The sequence below is a fragment of the Bos taurus genome, chromosome 17, assembly GCF_002263795.3.
Source record: "Bos taurus isolate L1 Dominette 01449 registration number 42190680 breed Hereford chromosome 17, ARS-UCD2.0, whole genome shotgun sequence".
NCBI lineage: Eukaryota > Metazoa > Chordata > Mammalia > Artiodactyla > Bovidae > Bos > Bos taurus.
This window is the reverse complement of record NC_037344.1, coordinates 45266595-45272947: the sequence shown is the minus strand read 5'-3', so window position 1 is coordinate 45272947 and position 6353 is coordinate 45266595.

Here is a 6353-nt window from a genome sequence, read left to right as displayed (position 1 = left end):
CTGACAGGTTGACCCTCCGCTCAAGACCCAGGCCAGCCAATCAGCACTCACCTTTGCTTGGCCCGTCTCCCAGACGAGATGACAAGACCCAAGTGAGACAATCCAGAACCTTCCCTGAAACCTTAGGAAAGGCCTCCTCTTCTGGGCAAGGAGGGGGAAGCATGAGAGGTCAGCCTTGTGAGAGTCTGTGTCCAGAGCCACTGGAACCAGCCATGCCTGAAACTAGCTCTCTAATTTTCCCTGGGCTTCAGCTAGGCTTCTCTGAGCAGCCTGAAACTGTTCCTCTCTCACACAGACCAATGGGGCCGAGGGGCTAAACTTGCTCTGATGGAAGAGGAGGGGGAGACAAGGCTCAGCCTGAGTGCCTCCATGCATGTCCAACAGACAATCCCAGCAGCCAGAATGTCTTCTCTTCAAATACCAAGAGGTGAACACAGGTCTTCTGAACCAGAACTGATCTCTCTTGTAATTCCTTCTCTGGAGACTGTGGTTCAGGGACGTCACCTCCTATCAGGCGAGGGAGGGGCTGGGTTGCTCCTGGGCGCACAGCCTGGACAGGCTGGGCAGAGGGTCCAGCGAGGGTCCAGCTCTAGGTCCAAGAGTTGCCCTTGGGAGGTCGATCAGGGTGGGGCCCAGGGACCCCAGCAGCCCTGCAGCCTGACCCCCACAGCCACTCTGCCTGCCCAACACCCTGCACGCTCGGTCCCCGCCCCGACGACCTCTCACCTTTGACTGTTGTCCCCTCACCCTCCATATGGGGCCAGCTGCAGGCAGAATTGTGTTCCTCCAAAATGCAAACACTGCGGTTATAACCGCAGCACCTCAATATGTGACTGTATTGAGAGTCAGGATCTTAGAGGTAATTAAGGAAAAGTGAGGCCATTGATTGGGGCTCATCCCATAGGACTGGTATCCTTATAGGAAGAGATGAGGACTCAGACACACACAGGGAGGACCATGTGGGGACACGGCCAGGTACACACCAACGGGTGAGGCCTCAGAGAGAACCAGCCCTGCAGCACCTCGATCTTGGACTTCCAGCCTCCGTGAGAAAATAAATGTCTGTGATGCTTGTTACAGCGTCTCCAACGAACGAATACAGCATCTACATGCCAGCAAAAATCCCAAATGTGGCAGCACTACACACCTCCCACCCATCCTGTCTCCCAGGGCTGCACCTCGGAGTCTTCCCACAGCCACCCCAGACCACGAAAAGGCCCCTGAGCTAGGAAGACACAGAGACCCAGCTGTAACATCTGGGACTTCCCAGGTATCTCTCTCCTTCTCACCTTCTCTCTCTCCCTCTCCACCCCACTGAGATTGTGTCTTGCAGTGAGTGCATGGGGGTCCAAGGAAGCCCATGGCCTTTTCTAAGGCAGCCTTGGAAGTCACCACGTGAATCCTTCAGGCTCACCTGTTGATGGAGGAGGACATGAGGCTTACCCAGGTTTGAGGGGGAGGGGTGTGGTCCCCTTGGGAACACAGCTCAGAGTACAAGGACAAGTTTTAAACTACCCCTCCTCTCTCGGCACTTCAGCCCCATGCCTGGACCTCTGATGCACAGCGGCTGCCCCAGGGCCTTTGCATAGGCTGGCCCCCCACCAGACTGCTCTTTCCTCAGGCCTCTTGAGAAGCTGACACCCCATTTAATGTTGCCTTCCCTCCTGACTCCCCCAACTCCACCCATCCCACCACCTGATACAAGATGCACAGAGGTTTCCTGTGGCTGCAGTATCTGTGGCCACAAACCCAGAGGTGCAAAGCAAGAAACATTTACTCTCTCACAGTCTGGAGGATGGAGGGTCTGGAGACAGTTTTGTGGGGGTGAAAGCAAGGTGTGAGCAGGGCTGGCTCCTTCGAGGTCTCCCGGGGAGGCTCTGCCCTCACCGTGTCCAGCCTCTAAAGGCACCTGTGTCCCCTTGGCTCCAAGCTGCATCATTCCAACCACTGCTTTCATCACTACGTGGACTTGCCCCCTGACTGAGCCTCCTACCTCCCTCTTTTTCTTTTTGAATATTTATTTATTTGGCCGCACTGGGTTTTAGACGCAGCACACAGGATCTAGTTCCCTGACTAGGGATGGAACCAAGGCCTCCTGCATTGGGAGACCAGAGTCTTAGCCACTGGACCACCACTCCCCAGCCTCCCTCTAATAAGGACCCACTGTGAGCACCCCCATCTCAAGATCTGTAATCTAATCACATCTACGAGGCCCCCTTTTAAGGGAACATCCATGGGTTCCAGGGATGGGGCCTGGGTGTCTCTGGGAACCACTGTTCCACTCTGCACCCCTGATTCATCCACACTGGCCCCCGCCACGGCCCCTTGAGTGTCATCTCCACAAGGCAGGGGCTCAGGCATATGGCCCAGGCCCCATCGCTCTGCTAGAGTGAAGGTCTCAGGCCTGGTCTAAGGGCCCCCACCTCCCCTCGGGGCCCAGCTTGGAGAAGGGATGTCCTTGAGCAAGTCAACACTTTATATCCAACACACACATTTATCCAGCTCTTCCCACTGACCTTCAGTTACACAAGCAAACTAGGAACAGCTGTTCCTGGTAAGAATGTAAAACTGTGCCGAGACGCTGAAGGCCTTGGTCCCCTCTGTGTCCTGGTACCCGTTGGTCCATGCCCCGTCCCCTGAGCAGACCCAGTAACTTTGAGGAAGATCCCCCCAAGAACCTGGCCAGGCAGAGGGATTAGGAAGGGCAGGAGGCATGAGGACCAGTGTCTGTGGACAGTGTAGGTCTTGTCCAAGGGCCAGAAGCATCTCCCCACAGTTAGTCATGAGCTCAGAGTTACCGGGGATGGACATCCTGAAGCCTGAGGCCCTTAGGACCAAGAGCCGCAGTGCAGGCGGCAGGAGGGAGCGTCGCACCTGGACGTTGTCTGGGCTCCCAGGGATGCAGGTGGAGCTTGGGTCATCCTCTCGCCTGAGGTCATCACCCTTTGCTTTCACACACTTCCTCCAGATTTTTTCCTCTGCTTTTACACACGTGCACACATAGGGCCAGGAAAGCTGTAGCCCGCGTCCTTCCAGCTTCGCCAGCCCGGCCTGCAGAGAAACTAATAGCTAAAACCACAGCCCCAGTGCTGTCTCTCAGTGGAGGATGTGGGTCCTGTGTCCATCCCTGAAACAAGCAGATGGCCAGGGGAATGGAAGTCAGCAACTGACCCAACCTGGGCTGGGGTGGGGTCACCATCACTAAACCCCCTGGGCTGACCGATTAAGAGGGGAATTTTTCTAAGGGAGGTGCTGAAGTCAGAGAAAAGAAGAATGGTCGGCAGGCAAGGCTGGATCAAGGAGCTCGGAAGAGATAATGTGTGTTTGCATATGGTACAAGAGGTAAATGTAAATATACAGTTGTTTTGGGAAGGTTTACCACTCCCTGCTGTTTTTTCTTTTAAATCATTGCTGTTGTTATTCAGTAGCTAAGTCAGGTATGACAATTTGTGACCTGTGGATTGCAGCACACCAGGCTTTCCTGTCCTTCACTATCTCCAGGAGTTTGCTCAAACTCATGTCCATTGAGTCAGTGATGCCATCCAACATCTCATCCTCTGTCATCCCCTTCTCCTCCTGTCCTCAATCTTTCCCAGCCATCAGGGTGTTTTACAATGAGTCAGCTCTTTGCATCAGGTGGCCAAAGTATTGGAGCTTCAGCTTCAGCAGCAGTCCTTCCAATGAATATTCAGGGTTGATTTCCTTTAGGATTGATTGGTTGATCTCCTTGCAGACCAAGGGACTCACACGAGTCTTCTCCAACACCACAGTTCAAAAGCATCAGTTCTTCAGTGCTCAGCCTTCTTTATGGTCCCACTCTCACATCCATACATGACTACTGGAAAAACCATTATCATTCTTTGTTTTTTTCCACTCAACAAAGTATCAAGTTGGGACCCCTGGATCTAGTCCATTCTTTCTCACTCAGTGCAGTGCTCTATCTCTGGGGTATGTTCCAGTGTGGTCAGCCCAGGGCAGCCACCACCTCACACAGCACCTGTGGGTCTTACAAAAGGCGCCCCTTTCTGCAGTGAGACATAGCCCCACTCCTGCCCTCACCTTCATCCTTGACCACAGCCAGCCAGCATCACCACACACATTTAGGTGATTTCTGATTTTTTTTTTTAAATATTACATCCTGCATCAGCCTTCTTGTGCAGAGATGGGAGTGTTTTTCTAGGGCAGAAACCAAGAATGCTGGGCCATAGAAAATGTACTTTTTAAATTTTAATAGCTGCTCCCTGATGGCCTCCCAGCGAGGCTGCACCAACTGGCACCCCTTCCAGGAGCACCAAAGTCCCCCCTTCCCTCCTTGGCACATGATGATAGATGACTTTCTCAACATTGCCCATCTGATGGGTGAAAGTGGCCTCTCATCACTGCTTGGATTCAGGCCACATTCAAATGCCAGAATTCACTGGCAGGCTTGAAGAGAAAGCAGCAGCCGTGGTGAGCCACACAGCCCCACCATGAAGTGACACACCCCCCGACGTGTCCTGCACCATTCCCCAGCCACCATCTGGACCTATGTGGGGAGAACCATGTCTGCCTGCAGGCTCTGCTTATGCTTGTGACCCTAAGCCACTGCCACAAGCCCTCACTCTGCACCATTCTCAGTGCCTCCTAGAGCCCTTCAGTCTGTGTCCCTCTCAAAGTTCTCAAATGCAGGAAGAACTCTGTTACATCATGGGGTTGATTGCTCTAGCATCTCTTCGGCGTCCCTGGATACAGCCCTTCCTGCTACCCACCCTCCTCTACTCTGATGTCAGCATCTCAAGTTTCCTTTATTTAGATGGCAATTTCCCCTCCTCCCCACCACCAGGGCAGGCGGTTCTGCTCACTTCCATCCCCTGACCACACGGTTGGTTCAGAGATGGGCACATGGTCCACAGCATCCAATAAGAGATGGCCCGGGGACTGTGGCTTGAGAGTCAGTCTGCTGGGTTTGCTAAACGGCCTTTGCTGCCGTTTAGAGAAATGTTGCCTGAGGATGAAGCCAACACAAAGATGGAGAAAGAAACCGTATTCCGATCACGTCTTTGTGCAACTTGATCCAGCCCTGCCTGACGTCAGTGTGCTCCGAAATGCCCCAGTTTACTGAGCCTATAGATTTCCTTTCCCCGACCAGAGCCAGTGTGAGCTAGGTTTTTGCCACTAGCACTTGAGCCAAGGTAGCGGGTATGCCTGTGAATGGTCAGAGAAGGGTCCTTGCTAAACCTGATCTCAGCAGATCAATATAACGGTCTTCTGAGCAGGTGCAGAGTCTCCATGCTCCAGAACAGGCCACTGAGGCTCTGAGAGTAAGGGTGGGAGTTGAGGGGGAGTAGGATAAGCAAGACCTTCCCAGAGGGGAGCCAGTAGGGAGGGAGCTCTGCCCTGAAACCCAAACCACACTTCAAAGTAGGGGCCACCGCTCCCCTCAGAGTCGGGGACGTGGGTTCAGAAGTGCCTGGACCCCTAGAACTGGACCACAATCGACAGCAGGAGCTGAGAGTGGGGGTGGGGTGTGGGAGGCGAGCGGTTGTAGGAATTGTAACTGAGGTGCAGGAATATTTGCATTGGAACCTCGGCCCCCACATGCCCTGGGGAGCCTTTGATCCTTTGGCTCTGTGACCTCCCACAAGTTAGTTTATTCCTCTGAGGCCTCAGTTTCCTCATTTGATAAATGGAATAATAGTTTCTATCTCGAAAGATGTGAGAAGTAAACGGGTATATACGGTAGGCGCTTAACTAGTGCACCGCACACACTAACCTCCCAACAGACGTCAGCTATTAACATTGCCCTCCCCACATCCACAATAGGCGCAGACCCCTGGTCTTCGCTGCCCCCCAGTAGCGCCCAGAGCCCACCAGAGTCGGTCCCACCGCCCCAGCGTCTTATTCTCTCATCCCAGCCCCTCCCAAGATCCCCCGGCCCCCGGCCTCAGCGCAGCCCGGCTCCACCCCCCGACCCCCTCCCGGTGCCCACCTCTACGTCGACCCCTCCCACTCTCGCACCTCGCCCCTCACCAGACCCCCACCGCTCACGCCCACCCAGCCCCCACCATCTTTCTACCACGGTGCAAAGGCTCCCCCAAGCGTCCGCCGGGCGCGCTGCGGCTGCCACTCCGGGTCCCCACCAGTGACCGCGAATCCGTGCTCAGCTCGAGGTCCGCGTTCGCGCGGTCTGAAGGCAGAGGAGGGGTCCGTCCTCCGGAAGGCGGCCCCTAGCTTCTGACTCTGTGCTCCCGCCCGCAGGCCTCCGCCTCTCTCTGGGCCGTCCGAGGACACTTGAGAAGTGCCTTCCTTCGGGCGGCCGCAGCCAAGGTCCCGGTGTAGATTCGCCGGGCCGGGGCGTGTGTGAAATCTGAGCA